The sequence below is a fragment of the Monodelphis domestica genome, chromosome 8 (genome assembly GCF_027887165.1).
Source record: "Monodelphis domestica isolate mMonDom1 chromosome 8, mMonDom1.pri, whole genome shotgun sequence".
Lineage (NCBI taxonomy): Eukaryota > Metazoa > Chordata > Mammalia > Didelphimorphia > Didelphidae > Monodelphis > Monodelphis domestica.
This window is the reverse complement of record NC_077234.1, coordinates 21592886-21610439: the sequence shown is the minus strand read 5'-3', so window position 1 is coordinate 21610439 and position 17554 is coordinate 21592886.

The window sequence follows — 17554 nt, the reverse complement described above, 5'->3', positions numbered from 1 at the left end:
CTTACCTATGAATTGACATGATTATTCCCCCTAGTCTCAAAAGAAATAATGCAAGAGTAAAATACATGTACCCTTATCCCCCAAAACATCACCAAAAGATCAGACCCTCAAACCCAATCCCAAAAGACTATCATGGGTTAACTTTTATTTAGTTACATAATTCCCAGCAAAACCGCAGCTATAGGCCAAGCCCAAAACTTTCCCACTCACAGAAGCCTATTCTCATGAAGCCAGCACACAAATCAATCATAGAGGTCCATACAATAGGTTCAGGTACAGTACAGGTACACTAAGCTTCAATGTGCCTCAGTGACTCAATTACACAAATCAGTAACTCAGAAACTCCCTAGTGAACCACCTGTGATGAAATCATTTATCTTTTATTCTTTCTTTAATCACAATAATGTATCACTTTTCTAATTAGCTCTCTTTGAACATGTGTGTTAGGTAATGCCGTCTGCATGCCAAGAAAATGGGTATAAAAATAAAAATCAAGCCTGGGAATCATAGAGCAGCTGTCAAGATGCAAAGCAGTCCCAATGGCCATAATTGCTGGGGGCCATCAGTCCACGATGCCTTGACAGGGTCATGCGTGGTAGCTGGGGAGACCACAGAGTGGTCCTTGGTGAGATGTGACTGCCCACTCTATCCCCCTTGCATGACTTCTTTCATCAATACCCTTTACCTATGAATTGACATGATTATTATTCCCCCTAGTCACAAAGAAATAATGCAAGAGCAAAACACATGTACCCTTATCCCCCAAAACATCACCAAAAGATCAGACCCTCAAACCCAATCCCAAAAGACTATCATGGGTTAACTTTTACTTAGGTCCATAATTCCCAGCAAAACCGCAGCTACAGGCCAAGCCCAAAACTTTCTCATGAAGCCAGCACACAAATCAATCATAGAGGCCCATAAAATAGGTACAGGTACAGTACAGGTACACTAAGCTTCAATATGCCTCAGTGACTCAATTACACAAATCAGTAACTCAAACTCCCTAGTAAGCCACCTGTGACGAAATCATTTATCTTGTGTGCAACCTTTATTCTGTCTGTCATCACAATACACAAATATAGAATGTTAATCAAGTGATTTGTTAAAAGTTAATGTATCACTTTTCCAGTGATCTCTCTTTGATTTTGTGTATCTGCATGCCAAGAATATGGATATAAAAATAAATCCCAGGCCTGGGAATGTCGGAGCAGCCGAGATGCAAAGCAATCCCATGGCCATTATGATTAAGCTGCTTCCATTTGTTATTTATTTTATTTTATTTATTTTGACTGATAGTTCGCTACCTGCCGGGAACCCTGGAGTCGTGAATGAGGCTGGACCCCGCCTGTGGCACTTTTTGTGAGTGTCCAATTTAAGAATACAGAGACGAGATGTTTGTTGGCCCACGAGGTCAAACATAGAAAGACACACAAGACCAACAGTAAACACCAGACAACAAATAGACGTGGAAGATGAACAACAGAGACACAGACTTTCACTAGGTTTCAGGGCAGGCAAGAGTACACTCCCCTGACCCCAGGGGCTTATCTTAGACATCCTATTCCTTGGCAAGTCTGCCAGTGTGGAAATTTTTCACACTCACCGTCTAACTTAGGACTCATTGGGTCCTCAGAGGACTCAAACTTCTGTTGCAGGGACCCAATCCCTGTCCCAAGTCCAACTCGGGCGGGGGGCCTCTAACCACCCCAAAGTTCCTACTAATCGCTCTTAACCTATCTTCTAGAAGGGAAATCTCTCAATCTCTTGAAACAACAACTTCCGTTTTTCCCAGCTGTTCCGACCCGGCCCCTTGAGGGACTTGGGAACCATGTACTTGGCAGATCCTCACTAAGAAACAGGTCAAAGGGAGTCTTAATGGATCTGGCTTGGCAATAGGCCATCTCCATATAATCTGCAGAGCACAGAATCTGCTCGCCACTTAGCCGTATACCATGATCCAGACTCTCCCTTCTCCATACACATTCACAGAGACAGACACACTCAGATTTCCCTTCAGGGATATAAGTACCTTTACAATTGTGTGGTCCAAACCTTTGGAATCCCAGAAGAGCCCCCAAATGTTCGGTCCGGTTCTGGTTCAGATTCCAAGGAGACACACGGTAATGAAATACACAAGAGGTACTTTATTCAAGTTATAGCTTGGGCCTCCACAAGAAGTGGAAGACCTTGAGCATTGCATTGATCTGGTTTATATAGTGGGGCTGGGTGTGGGGGTCATCTTGGTCTGGAGAACCAGGCACCAACAGTGAAGACACATCAATCTTAGTCCCAGATGTTTCCTTTTTAACATATGGTTGGCCAGTGACCTAGATCAGGTCAGTGAAACCTGAAGAGGTGACATAACATAAATAAGGACATGGTCATTTTAGTTCTTGGGACAAGGGACCTTATTTAGGGTATTGTCTGGAGGGCTAGTCCCTATGATATCAGTATGTTTCTTCACAAGGAGTTGAGAAGCGAATGGAATCCCAGCTGATAAATGGCCATAGGAGACAAATAGATAGAAACAGACTCTTCCTATCCATGGGAAAAAGGACCCAAATCACTTATCAATGGGAAAATGCAACTAAAGCAACTCTGGGCTTCCACTTCACAACCATCAGAGTAGCAAAATTGACCAAAAAATAGAGAATGACACATACATGTTGGACGAGAGGTCAGAAAATGGGCGCGTTAATATGCTTTGGATGGAGCTATGAATTGGTCCAACCCTTCTGGACAGCTTTTTGGAACTCTGTCCCTAAAAGTTGCTAAACTGAGCCAATGTGACACCACCCACAGGGCAATCGCTGGCTCAAAGAAATCAAAGAAAGCCTTGAAGAATAGTAGAGGCAGATTTTAAGCAGCTCTTTTTGTAAGCCAAACCCTGACAAATCAAGGGATTTATTTAACAAGGCTTCCATCCATGAGGCCTCCTTCAAGATGAGGGGTCTCTCCATAGTCTAGTGTCTCCACAAAGTCAAGGAAAAGGGAGTCCCAAGTCGAGAGACCTCTTCAAAAGCTAGTGCCTCCAGAAGTCAAGGAAAAGAAGTCAGCTTTCACTCACCATGTGTCAGTCCAAAGGAAAGAAGTCTCAGATCTCAAGCCCGAGCTCCTCCAAGGTCAAGTTCCAAGGCAAAGAACCTTCACAGGTAGTGACCACGAAATTTAAGGGCAGTTCTTTGTCACTTTCTGTGCCTTCTCTGTACCAATGGTGGCTTAAACTTGGCTCTGGACTGCCCAGGGAGCAGTGAGTTGTTTCTGATCTGTCACTTGCTAGCACACGTGGGTCCTAGACCTTCCTCCCTCCACACTTAATCCTAATCCTTAACTGGGGGGTGTATACATTCCTGGTGACTAAAATTTTAGAGAATAAATAGAGTGGAGTAAAGCTCAATTTCATAGTAGAGAAAACTTTGGATTGCAGTTCAGCAACTGTAGTAAAGATGAGAAAATAGATGCATAAAGCACTGTGTGCACCCTCTGAATGAAATAGAAATCCTTCCTCTATGGATGGGACATGATAAACACCCACCTAGGGACCTCCCCAGGGTCAGTAAAGCACCTAACCCTGGACCTTTAGACACCCAGTTTATTTTTTGAATGGGAGGAAGGGGAAAGGATAGGGAGGGTCCCAACACTATAGATCTCTTCTCCACCCAACCTCATTCACCTCCTGGTGAATTATTTCTTCCTCTTGAGAATTCACTCCAGCTACTCTGAACTCCTGATCTCTGACTAAGACCCTCAAAACCAGGGATCTGACTATCTGCTAACCTAACTAGTGTGGATTATCACAAAAGGAGAAAGAGGAAGGACTCACAGATGCACTGAGCCCTTACCTAAAGCCTGGGGTTGTTTCCTAGGGATACCCAGAGTCACAGATGACCAAACCCTTGGGTTTACCTTCACCCAGGGGACCTCTGACAGGTGGATCTCAGGAGGGTGGTCTCTGTACTTCAGGGAAAAGCAGGTCTACTCCAAGGCAAATTCTCCAGCAGGGAAAATGTCAGAGCAAAGATCCTCCTTCCAGCTCAGTGGAAAGCCAGATCCAGAGAGACACAGTTAAAAAGCAGCCAAACCCCAAGATCCTTTTTCCTTCCAGAGTCTTTCCCAGGGCTTGTATCCAAATTCTCCTCCTTTCCTTTTAAAGTGAATCCATACAATTTTCTCTATCCCTTACCTACATTCCTACAGGTCCTGTCAAGGAAATTTTACCCATTCGCCCTCCTGAGTAGCCTGTCCATCAAACATTCCTGAGATAGCATCTTTGTGCCAAGTTTTGCATAGGGAAACCTGCAGTGTGTCAATAAAGGGAGAATGGAGAGAGAATCAGGGGAGAACCAAGAAGAGAACAGAGGAGGCAGGAGAGGGGAGGAAATTGGAAAGAGACTGGAGGCCGAGGCACCACGCTCAGGTCAGGTTCCTTCTAGGAATGTTTGTCTACCCTTCCAATAAACTGTATAAAATCTATATCTGGGTAGAAACATTATTTAACTCTTACAAGGCAGAAAGGCTAACTGATGATTAAAGACGACCTCCCCAGAAAACTGGTCAGAGAGGAAATCTCATCAGTACAAAGGAGAATATTTGATGAAAAACGCTTCCTCTGGTCACTTTGGAGATCATGATGATGATGGTGATAGCTACAGTTCACATTTATATAATTAATCTAATGTAGAATTATAATAGCTTCTACATACTGTCTGATTATCAATAGATGATCTGATTGATGTATGATACAATGCTTCTAGGGTTTGAGAAGCTTTACATTATCTTGTTTGATCCTCACCACAACCAGAAAGGTAAGTGCTTTTGTTATCCCCATTTTACAGATGAGGAAATTGAGTCTCAGAGACACTGAATACCTTGTTCCAAAGAATAATAGAAATGTTTAAGGTGGGACTCGAACCCAGGACTTAGCCACTATCCAGAAGGAGAGAGCATGGCTGAGTGTTATTGGCAGGGTAAGTGAAGAAAGGTAAAATGAGCTTCAATTTGTGTTTGAATTAGAAGCCTTCCCAATTAGACCAGGAGTGATGCCCAGGATGCCCAGTATCACCTCTATTTTTAACATTGTACTAGAAACACTAACAGTAGCAATTAGAGAAGAAAAAGAAATTGAAGGTATTAAAATAGGCAAGGAGGAGACCAAGCTATCACTCTTTGTGGAAGATATGATGGACTACTTAAAGTATCCTAGAGAATCAACTAAAAAGCTAGTGGAAATAATCAATCAGATATTTTTGTCTTGGACTTCACTGAGCACTGAACTGATAACTGGCACATGGTGCTTTGAGGTTTTCAGAAACTTCCACAATTTGATATAATAATGATCCTTAAACCGCTGCCTCTGAAGGTATTGCATATGTTGATGTAGCCCTTTAACAGGTGGGGAAACTGAGGCACAAGCTGGGACTTGGCTCATGAAGGCAGACAAAAAGTGGCACAGAAGTTGGAACCTGATTTTCCTGCCTCAGGCCAGCACCACTTACTGGACTATGTAACCCCTTGCAAACTAGATTCTGATCCCAGCTCACTCACAGACTACTGGGGCCTAGAAGAAGTCATTTGCCTTCTCTGAGCATCAGCATCTTCCTCTGTAGAATAGTATACATTTCATCTATTTAAAGGAGTACACAAGTAACAAGTATTCCTCTGAAACAGTCCTCACTGGTGTCCTTTTCCAATAATGAAAACTGTGGCTTTTGTTTTTCAGTTTACCTGACCTAACAATTTGTTGGTATTTCAGGTTCTCCCTTTGTTGCTTTTAAGTATTCCTTGGGGGTTTCTACCTCTCTCCCCTTCCCTCAACACTGTCAGGCAGATATGAGTTCAAATATGACCTCAGATACTTACTGGCTGTGCGACCCTGAGAAAGTCACTTCACCCTGTTTGCCTCAAAGAGAAATTCCATTTAAAATCACCCTAGACAATAGAAAATACTTAGGAATCTATCTGCCGAGACAAACACAGGAACTCTATGAACACAACTACAACACTCTCCGCACAATTAAAACTAGATCTAAACAACTGGAAAAACATTAATTACTCATGGGTAAGATGAGCTAACAATAAAAATAACCATCCTACCCAAATTAATTTACTTAGTTAGTGCCATACCTATCAAACTACCAAGAAACCTTTTTACTGAATTAGAAAAAATTATAACAAAGTTCACTTGAAAGAACAAAAGATCAGGGATATTGTAATATTTATTGGGGAAAAGAAATGGGGGATTGGAAAAATGGGAGATAATGAGAGATTTGTAGCAGGGTATGGAGGAGTTGTGGGGAGAGAGAGAATATTGCTTGGTGAAGCAAAGGAGAGAGCTGCCCCCTGCCGAGAGGAAGCAGCAGGAGTCCGATAAGGACTGTTTTTTGTTGAATGGCTGAATTTATGTTTAGCTCCATTTATGCCCAGAAAAGTTAGTCCACTTATCTGACTGTGAGTTCAAATAATATAAAGTTTAATAACCAGTTGGGATTGGAGAGATATCAGGATGGAGGGGCAAGGGAGTTCCCTAAATAAGGTTGGAGTCTTCCTCAGCTTTTGGAGCTTTGGTCAGGTCCCACTGGTTGGCAGAAGGTTTCTCCAACTCCCTTCGTAGGTGCTAGTTTTGACAATTTCAGAATCTTAGTAGTAGACAGAAAGCAAACAAGAACAGTTCTAACTTTAAGAAGTGATTGGGCCTGAATCTTTGGGCTGAACCAAGAAGAGGCATGCCACTCCAGACTGGGCTGAACAAGCTCCTCCCTCCTCCAACCCCAGGAAGGAAGTAAAGCCAGGCAGGAAAACAAGTGCTAGTCACAAGACTCAGCTGCCACTCCCAGCAGTAAGGAAGTGCTAGTCACAAGACCCAACTGCCACTCCCTGTTGCCCCTTCCCCCACCAACTGTCAGTCTTTTTTCCTTTCCACAATATCCAGGGAAATAATGAAAAAAAATAGTGAAGGACAGAAGCCTAGCAGTACTAGATCTCAAAATATACTTTACAGCAGTGGCCATCAAAACTAAACAAAAACAAAATCCTAAGAAACAGAATGGAAGATCAGTGGAAAAGACTTTGGGTGAGTGACCTCAGCAAGACAGTCTATGATAAACCCAAAGACCCCAGCTTTTGGGACAAAAATCCACTATTTGACAAAAACTGCTGGGAAAATTGGAAAACAGTATCAGAGGGATTAGATTTAGATCAACATCTCACACCCTATACCAAAATAAATTCAGAATGGTGAATGACTTGAAGAAGGAAACTATAAGTAAATTAGATGAACCTGGCAGATCTTTGGGAAAGGAAAGATTTTAAATCCAAGCAAGAGTTAGAAAAAATTACAAAATATAAAATAAATAATTTTGATTACATTAAATTAAAAAAAATTTGTACAAACAAAATCAATGCCATCAAAATTAGAAGGGAAGCAGCAACCTCGGGAAATTTTTATAACAAAAAACTCTGACAAAGGTATAATTACTCAAATATATAAGGAATGTAAAAATGGGTACAAGGATGGAGTTTTAGATCCCTATCAGGAAAATAGAAGAGGGTCTGGGGCAGTTGAGAGAAGCAAAGGATTCTTGGAGGAATCTGTGCTGGAGGATTCTAAACAGCTGCTGTTGGGGCTTTGGGGCTGAATTCTTGAGCTGAGGAGACCTGTTTTCTGAAGTTGAGGGATTCTCTGAGAGCCACCAAAGAAGATCCAGGTGAATCTGATATTCCCAGAGATCTGTTTTTGACCAATTGTCCACAACCACCTACTGAGGAGAAGACCTCTCAGACACCACAGAGAGCTAATTTGAACTAACTGAAAGCAGAGCCAAGCTGCCCTGATCTACTTTGCCTTCCTGTACCTATTTCTTTATAGTTCTAATAGGCTTGATAAGCCATTGAACTAATAGAGGGATTAGTTGATTGGGACTGGGCAGAGAAATCTGTATGAAAGGGGATTTCCCCCATATAGACCAAGGACCTCCTAGGAACACCAGGGCAACCTCTTTCCCTCTGTCCTTTACTCTTGCTTACCTGATTTACTTTTATTGAACCTTATAAAGCAGTCAGATATTTGTTAAGCCTCTCAATATATTGTGAAAGGGGATATAAAATAGAAGCAGGGACTCAAAGAGTGCCTAAAGTCATCTCTTCTGTGGTGAAGGCCCCTTTCCTGGGGCCCACCCCTGGATCCTCTCAGAGAGAGGGGCATTGAAGACATCCATAAAGGTAGCTGATTTGGGGATAGTGTCTTCAGAGCCCTTTCAGCCATTCCTTTAAGGGACACAGTGATAACTGAAAGTTTTACATCGAGAGAGACAGACAGACAGACAGACAGACAGACAGGGAGAGAGACAGACAGACAGAGAGAGAGAGAGAGAGGGAGGGAGAGAGAGAGACAGAGAGAGAGAGAGAGACAGAGAGAGAGAGAGAGAGAGAGAGAGAGAGAGAGAGAGAGAGAGCAGCCATTCCTATATTGGTTTAGACTCCTACCCTCTCTCATTGTTCCTATTCTCAAAGTCCTTTCCTTCCCTTCACTGGTCCACCTTCAATATCAGTGAAGAAGAAGCTTTACCATACCATCAAGTATCAACATTTTTATATGAGCTAAATCAATTGTACAAAAAACCAAGCCATTCTCCAATTGATAAATGGGCAAGGGACATGAATAGGCAGTTTTCAGATAAAGAAATCAAAACCATTAATAAGCACATGAAAAACTGTTCTAAATCCCTTATAATCAGAGAGATGCAAATCAAAACAACTCTAAGGAACCACCTTATACCTACCAGAGTTTCTAACATGACAGCAAATGAAAGTAGTAAATGCTGGAGGGGATGCGGCAAAGTAGGGACACTAATTCATTGCTGGTGGAGTTGTGAGTTGATCCAACCATTCTGGAGGGCAATTTGGAACTATGCCCAAAGGGCGTCTGCCCTTTGATCCAGCCATAGCACTACTGGGCTTGTACCCCAAAGAGATAATAAGGAAAAAGACTTGTACAAGAATATTCATAGCTGCACTCTTTGTGGTGGCAAAAAACTGGAAAATGAGGGGATGCCCTTCAATTGGGGGATGGCTGAACACATTGGGGTGTCTGTGGGTGATGAAATACTATTGTGCTCAAAGGAATCGCTGCCACTATCACAACTCCTAAAACCACTTGTCTGAACATATTTTTTCTTTCCTGCCTTAAAAGGATGGGGTTCAAGTCAAACTAGAGGTGTCAACTGAAATAGAAAGTGTTAATCTGTGGAAAACGATTTCTTATTGAAATAGAATGGTAAATATGTGACACCAATACTTGTTGCTGCAGTGCCTGGATGCTCTGGCTTATGACTAGAGAGAGCTGCTGCTGGTATGTGACACTTGCTACAGAGATGCTGAGAGATACTGCCACAGGGGATTACTCTAGATAGATACTGGGGAATGCTCTGGGGTTTGCCTACTGATCCCTACTGATGACTAGTGTATCAATATTTCTCCTAATCTCCTCCTACCCTCTCTTCCTCCCTCCTTAACCCTCTCCTCCCTGCCTCCCTCACCTCCCAGGTCTTCTTGAAGCCTTTGGCTTCTTCCCTCTGTAGCATTAGAAAATTTGTTTTAAAGACTGATTTTATTAATTATAGGTCTTCAAGGATTTCACTTATGAAAATCCTGAATGAAACACTCAAATCAGAATGGAGTTTTATGGTCATTTAATTTTAACAGGAGTAAGACATTATTAGAGGGAGAGAGAGAGGGGGAGAGCAAGGGAAGAGGGAGAGAAGGAAAGAGGTTAACTCAACCTTCTGGCAGAGCCAGAGGGAGTTTTAGGCCTTGGAGGGCCAAGGCAGGGAAGGGAGTCAGTCCACACTCATGTGACCAATCTGAAGGAAAGCTGTCTGCAGGCCTCCTCCCAGCTCAGAGCTCCAGGATGGAACTAGTGCCTAGCCCTGTCCACAGGAAGTGCGCAAACTCCAGAGGCTGTTCTCTACCTCACTTCCTGCGCCTCATACGTGCCAATGGTGGCTTGAGCTTGGCTTAGGACAGCCCAGGGGGGCAGTTAGTTGTTTCTGATTTGTCATTAGCTAGTACATGCCTGTGTAGTGTGGGTGTGCACATTCCTGAGTGCTATACCAAGCAAGATGGAGGAAATTTAAAAATCACACCTCCCCCCTGAGTGAACTATAAGGATACTCTTTTCTCTTCCTTTTCCAGTCAGGGGGTTTATTGGGAAACAGCATGGGAAACTGAGGTAAAAGGGTGTCCCTAATCTAAAATGAAGATTATGACAGCTTGGGAAGTCACAACTGTGACAGAGGGACAGTCAGAGATGGAGGACAACAGTTAAAATCTTTCTTCTTCACAAAGCTACCAAGGTCTTTCAGCTTAACTCCAGAAGCTCCCCCCCCCCCCAAGGGTCCTTCAGCCTGGGAAGGAACTAACAAATTAGTTCAGGGCTTCTTTTCCCTCAGTCAGCCACCAAGAAAAGTCTCTCCTTCAGCCTGGCTTTCCTCCAACTCTTGGTTAGTCAAATCTCAGAGAGCAGAGGTTTCTCCCTTGGTCAGAGAGCCCCCAAACCAAGCCAAACCCACAAGGGTCCTCAGCCAGCCTCAACTGCCAACTCCTGGGAACATTCCATTTGGAACCTTCTTGATTGACAGACAGGTCCTCAGCCTTGGTTCTTGCATCTTGGCTTGTCCTGCAAAACCTCTCTCTCTTCAAGTCTCTATATCACATTAGTCTAACAAAATCAGGAATGTCTACACCCCTACTTAAGGATTGAGTGTTGAGAAGGATGGCCTATGACAGACATGTGTTAGCAAATGACAAATCAGAAACAACTGACAGATCCCTGGGCTGTCCTAAGTCAAGCCTGAGATACCATTGGTACACATGAGACCCAGGAAAATGATGTAAAACCATCTCTATATTTCATGTCATTTCCTCTCTCTGGGCTCTTTTCATGGAGAGGTGGCTCTGGCTGAGCATCTTGTCCTCTTGGAGACCCTTTGGTCTACAAGATTCAGAGGAAATATGTGTATCATCTTTCTAGTCATGTTGACCTTTCTATGTTTCTCTTCACTCCTGGGTTTAAACTTCAAACAACCCCAGACTTTAGGTAAGGGCTCAGCACATCTGTTTATCTATAATCCACACTAATTAGATTAGCAGATAATCAGATCCCTGGTTTTGTAGGTCTTAGTCAGAGATCAGGAGTTCAGAGTAGCTGGAGTGAATTCTCAAGAGGAAGAAATAATTCACCAGGAGGTTGCTAGATTTAAAATAGTTTGGAGCAAGATAAATAAATAAATAAATAAATAAATAAATATATATATATATATCAATTATGACCGCTGAAATATGTTTTCTACAGTGTCTTGGTTTTATATCAATATAAGATGGTCGCCAGGGAATATATTCCCAATTTATGAATATGCCCAAGCCAACTGGGTTTTATAGAGAAATTTAATTTATAATACACTGATTAATCAATAGAAAAAGAGAGAAAGTAAGAAAGGAATAAGAATGAAGGGCCTCAAGCCAATAAGGCCTAGACCTCAGTCCTAAGAGATAAATCAGTCAGTTGGTTTTATCACTCACCCAAGATCTCTCTAGGTAAGGCTTCTCATGCCAACCTCAGGCTCCACCTTCAAGAGAGCCTCCTTTCAAGAAATGTTCCAGAGAATTCTCCTCCTGACTCCTCCTGAGTTCTCCTTCCACAGACTCCTTCAAGACCTCTCCAGGAGCTCTCCCTCCAGGACCTCTCTCCTCTCAGACCTCCTTCAGAGCAAGCCTTCTCTCAGACCTCCTTCAGAGCAAACCTCCCCCAGTCCTCCGACCCCGCTATCTTTAAGGAAACAAACTAAGTTCCCTCCCCTCAGTTCTCACATCTACCAATCACTGTCGATGTCTCCCCTGTGCCAATGGTGGCTCTAGCTTAACCCAGGACTGCCCAGAGGTCTGTCCCCTTTGCACATGTCTGTTGAAGGTCATATTCTTAAATAATTAAATCTTGATCTTTGCTGTAGCCCTTCCTAAATCCTGTTACTCTGAGTAGGGTAGAGATTCTAGTTTCCAAGACCTGGTTCTGTCATTCCAAGTATCTCTATTGTATCAATTCTAAAATCAATCATGACTCAAAGAACTTCCTGTTCTATGCTTAAGCATAGGTCAAAGCCCTTTCCATTGTTTAGCAAAAAGTTTCTGTCCTAAAGTAGTCTTAAGTAGGGAGGAGAAGGATCCTCCCATGCCAAGAAGTTTCATATTCCAATAGAGTTCTTACTATCAGTAGGAAATTTTTTCAAGTATGAAAATTCCCAATGGGGGAAATTTCCAACATTCATAAGTCTAAGAAATTTTAAGGTTTACAAGGTCAAAGAGGTTGGATGGAGACGAGATCTATACAGTTGGGATCCCCCCCCATCCTTTCCCCTTCCTCCCATTCAAAAAACAAATGGGGTGTCTAAAGGTCCATGGTTAGGTGCTTTGCTGGCCCTGGAGAGCTCCCTAGGTGGGTGTTATCATGTCCCATCCATGGAGGAAGAGTGGCAAGATTGGGGTGGTACATTAGTAAATCAAATCAAGTTGTGAGATAGTTATGAGTCCTGATTTTTTTCTAGGAATCAAAGATTCCAAGGTGAAAAACAACACCACTCACCCCTTGAGAAGTTTTTTATTTTTAAATATTTAATTTAATTAGTCAATTAAGCCATCTTACTCTCCCACTTCAGTCCCTCTCTACCAGTGAGAATACCAAAAAAAAACCAAAACAAAACAAAACAAAACAAACCCAACCTATTACAAATATGTGTCAAAACAAGTTTTCATATTGGATTATGTCCAAGAATCTCTTTCTCTAGTGCTGCATTTGAAGCCCTTTGCTTCATCACGGGCCTCTCCTTGCTCTGATAACAGTTGAGTTCAGTAATATTCTATCTTGTTTATATCATGGTTTGTGGTTATTATCACTAGAAAGGTAGATCAGTGGAATAGAGCAGATATAGAATAAGCAGTAATAAAGATTATAGTAATCATACATTTGATAAAAGTATAGAGCTAAATTTGGGGCTAAGAAGTCCTTACTTGACTTCAAAAAACACAGAACTATTAAATAGTCAGAAAATCACTCTTCGATTAAGGAAAGGGGTTCAGAGTGACAGTAGACCTCTTCACAGAGCTGTGCACCACAGGCCCACTCTGGTCCTTAGGGACACTGACCTCTGGGAACGCCAACCAGGATAGACTGGACAGTTCCAAGGAGACATTCAAGTGGGCAAGCTTGAATACCTTTCTAGGTGAAACATGGGGGCTGAGGATGAGAGGGATGGTTGATTGACTTTACAATGGTAACAAAGGAAAATGAGGAGTCCCAGACAGGAATAATAGTGAGGGGCTGAGGCTTTACAATGGCCCCAAGAGGGAAGGGCCAGCCAAGGCTGGGTCATCTTGGTAAATGCTTTGGCCTCAGGGGAGAAACCATTGGACTCTGTCACTAATGGTGGGAAAGCCTGGGGGTACGGAGATGGGCAGTTGGCATCTGGAGGCACTCCCCAATGACAACACAACAATTTCCCCCCTCCCCACACTCCCTCCCAAGTCTTTAAGTCTTTCAAATGTGGCGGGTTCTGCTGTGCCTCCTTCAGCCTCCTCTCTCCAGTCTTTGGTCCTCCTGCACAGCCTCCTTTGCTGCAGCTTCAGTGCTGCAAGAGAAAAACAAGAGACACACATTCTTTAACAGGACTTGTTCAGCTCCCCATAGACTGGTCACTAGAAAGATTATCCGGGGCTGACCTTAAACCTGCCGTCCCATGTTATTAGTTCTATTCATGTCTTTTCCACAGCAGTTATAACATCATGCAAGCTACGGGCTCCACGGAACGATCGCGTCCACATCGCAGGCTATCCAGGACTTGTAAACCCCCAAATGACCCCCCTGTGTGTGGCCAAGATGGAAATGCTGTCTGGCACCAAGTAAAGTCTGACTAGACCATCTACCACCCCCAAACCCCATTAAAATGGCTCATGGCAACGTCAGCCCTCAAACAAGTAAAAAAAGTCCAATTTAAGTTTCAAAATGGAAAAATGAGCTCCCAAAATTCTCAAGATTGAAAATGCTTCTGGGGTCAGCTGGGTAGCTCAGTGGATGGAGAACCAGGCCCAGAGATGGGAGGTCCTGGGTTCAAATCTTACCTCAGACACTTCCTAGCTATGTGACCCTGGGCAAGTCACTTGACCCCCATTGCCTAGCCCTTACCACACTCTTCTGCCTTGGAGCCAATACACAGTATTGACTCCAAGACAGAAGGTAAGGGTTTAAAAAAAAAAAAGATTGAAAATGCTTCTAACTTTCCTTAATTTTATTTTATTTATTTATTTTTTAACCCTTCCCTTCCATCTTGGAGTCATTACTGGGTATTGGCTGCAAAGTAGAAGAGAGGTAAGGGGGAGGGACTGGGGGTTAAGTGACTTGCCCAGGGTCACAAGGCTGGGAAGTGTCTGAGGCCACATTTGAACCCAGAACCCCCTGTCTCTAGGCCTGACTCTCAATCCACTGAGCCACCCAGCTGCCCCCTTCTTTACTTCTTTGAAAGTACAACCCATATAATTTTCTTTCCAAACATACAATTGGGGTTACTAAGGAAAAGCTTAGAAAGGACCTTTAACTCCTATTACATCTCCTTCCCTTCTCTTTCACTTTTTACTCTCATTTACTTTGGGTTCCCAAAAGGCATTTCTCCCAGCTTTGCCTGAAACCCCATTTGGCCTAAGGCTAAAGAGGAAATTCCTGCCTCAGTTGAAAACCTCAGGGTTTCCTTTCCATTTAAAGCAATGCCTTTTCCCAACAATATCTTGTCATTTTACAACACAATAACCAAAAAGGAACTTTCTTTACTCCAGAACTCACACTCACACACACACTCACACACACTCGGGCACCAACCACCAACACCCCTTCTCCCCCCCCAAACCTAGCCAAGCTTCGAGCCAGTAGCCATCTCGAGCTAGACTCCACTTTGGCCATACCTTGGGACCATCTTCTCTGAACCTTCTACTGCAACAGCCCCAAACCTTGAAAATGTGACTTGCGGAGATCTTTAGGGGGTTCCTTGGGTAACCGGTTGCCCTGCCTCTTCCTCCTTGGACCCCAGACATGCTGTTCCCATTCCAGCAGCCCCCAGGTAGGCTCTGGACTCTGAGGCTCTCTGAGGGCCCCCTTCATGAAAGAGTGGGTCCCTCCCACAGAACTCTTAAATAGCTGAGTCCTTTCTCCAAGAGCCACTTCCCTGACCTTCTGCTAACTGGACTCCTGCCTTACCCCAATCGGCCTTCGTGGGTACCTCATGCCTTGGGTCCTTGTGAGTAGGGAGGCTCAGACAGCTGGGACTTCGGATCTTGGTGGGGAACCTCCATTTGTTGGCTTAGAAAAACACAGAAGCCAACCACACCAGAGTGACAACTCTGAGGAGCCATTAAAGTTGGGGAGCTTGAATACCTTTCTAGGGGAACATGGGGCTGAGGATGAGGCAGCTAGTTAAAGGACCTTACAAAGGTGACAAAGGAAAAGGAGGAGTCCCAGACTGGAATAGCAGTGAGGGGCTGAGGCTTTACCAGGGACACAAAAGGGAAAGATCCAGGCTAGGGCTTCGCCATCTTGGTAAAGGACTTTGGCCTCAGGGGAGAAACCATGGGACAAAAGAGACACTTAACATCTGAAGGGATTAGCTATTCCCACCCAAACTACCTGAAGGTCTATTGTTAGTCTGAGACCCCTGAAGTAGGACTTTTCCTCAGGGAGGAACTCTCAAGTGAGAAGGTCAAACTGAGGCTTTCACCTTTAAGCTAAGTAAACTGAGGACGTTTAACTCTTTCTAGGCCACAGTTTGGGGGCTTCTAGATTCCACGTTGACAGTTTTATGCTGGACTCTTCTCAGGGAAAGGACCAACCAAGATGTTTAGACTATGATGAAACATGTGGCTCAATTCCTGATCGAGAGGCGAGGAAGTCAGAAAGCAGAATGAGACACATTTTTTTATTTAGACACAGATAACCCGGACCTTTGTTTTCCCTGAAGCTACATACTGGATGGGGTTTGTTTTTCTTGTGTCCTTAAGAGGCCAGGATGGTGGAGGGAGAATTTGGAGTAAGAAAGTGAGAAGGACTTTCTGCTGAGTAAAAGAAAATAGTTTAAAAAAAAAACCCCAAATTGTCTGTCTTTATAATGTATATTTACCCAAATTGTCTTTGCTCTTTGGATTACTTTATTATTCATCACTTTGCAAGTCTTCCCAAGTTTCACTGAAACCATTTCCATCCTTTCTTATGGCACTATAGTGTTCCATTCCATTCACTACCACAGTTGGCTTCCTCATCCCCTCACTGAGAGGCAACCCCGGATTTGTCAGCGTTTGGCTTAGTTTCCTTTTGACTACAAAAAGAGCTGCTTAAAATCTGCCTCTACATATCTAGTCTTCAAGGCTTTCTTTGGTTTCCTTGAGCCATCGATTGCCCTGTGGGTGGTGTCACACTGGCTCAGTTCAGCAACTTCTAGGGACAGAGTTCCAAAAAGCTGTCCAGAACGCTTGGACCAATTCCTGGCTCCATCCAAAGCATATTAACGCGCCCATTTGCTGACCTCTCGTCCAACATGTATGTGTCAGGCTCTACTTCTGGTCAATGTTGCTACTCTGATGGTTGTGAAGTAGAAGCTCAGAGTTGCTTTAGTTGCATTTTCCCATTGATGAGTGATTTGGGTCCTTTTCCCCATGGATAGGAAGAGTCTGTTTCTATCTATCTGTCTCCTTTGGCCATTTATCGGCTGGGATTCCATTCGCTTCTCAACTCCTTGCAGTCTAGCTTCTGACTCCGGGGTGAAATAGCCGCCTGTAATCAGGGGTGCTGAGCGGAGCCTCATCATTTACTGCATAATCGCGTTTACACATGGTTGTCAGTGATCTCGAGGCTCTCGAGTTGAAGGAATCCTGGGATTGGCAGTTGGAAAAAGATGGCTGTGCTAAGCAGCTGAAGAAACAATGCTGCCCAGACTAGCTATGTAGCCACCCATCTATTATCACTTCTAAAGTGTTGGAAAGGGAAAGAGAAAGGAAGCAGGAAGATAATTCTAGTAAACCAATCCCTAACACTAATGACAATCTAATCCATATTTCCCCCAAATCTACCTTGCAAAAGGCTGCAAAGGCAATCCTCCTTCACCTACACTGTCTGACTACATTCTCCAATCAGCGACCTTTCCGTCCTACATCTAAATTATAAGGTTATAAAGATGAAAACTGGATTTCTCCCTTCAGCTCAGATGGGACTCGGGCTGTCAGTTTTCACAGATGCCACCACTCAGCTGCTGCTCTCCTGCCACCTACTGGTGAAGCAGAGGAACTGCAACACCACTCTGGTCTGCTAGGATGTTTTCAAGAAATAAATTCACCAGCTTTTCTCCAACTCACAGTGGAAGCTCCTTGCACAGCCTCATTGTGAAAATGGAAGGGGAGGAGATACTTTCCATTGTAGAAGTGGGGAAGGGTTGAGGATTTTGTCTCATTGGAAGATGTAAACTCCAATGAA